Below are 560 nucleotides of genomic sequence, written 5' to 3' on the forward strand. Positions count from 1 at the left end.
GTCTGGGACAGTCGTCTCTGCTGCTGCCATCATGACTACTAAACCTTGTGGATACATAATATTAAAAGAAAAAAATTATTTATCACTGGTGGGGCTGGTAGCACTGCCTTTTATTAACTCTATCTGACACTTTCCTTATACGACTCTGGTTTCAGCTGCTTATAACTTTGCCAAACTTTAATGATTCAGGCTGAGTTTTTTGGAAAGTTTCAGCTAAATTGGTTTACCCATTTAAGCAACATTTTACCCCTGTGAAAAATATTCTTACATCCTTTTCTCCTAGATGGGCTAGCACCTCCATGCTTTGGTTCAAGGACTTGATATTTGGAATAGATTCACACTGGTTTTGGGGTTGTGCCTTTTGCCCTTCCTATGAAAATCTGCCTAAATCTGGCTGAGTTATAAACCTCTGACTAGAACCCAGGATTTCCTTACGTCATCATTCCATTGCTGTCTAGCAAATAGCTGTAAAACCCACTGGCAAAGTGCGTGTCTGATCCCATCTAGTGGCTGGTTCACATAGAAGATAACAACCTATTACTGCTACCAGTTATTCCATT

The sequence above is a fragment of the Terrapene carolina genome, unplaced genomic scaffold (genome assembly GCF_002925995.2).
Source record: "Terrapene carolina triunguis isolate 2854851 unplaced genomic scaffold, T_m_triunguis-2.0 Scaffold66, whole genome shotgun sequence".
Classification (NCBI taxonomy): domain Eukaryota; kingdom Metazoa; phylum Chordata; order Testudines; family Emydidae; genus Terrapene; species Terrapene triunguis.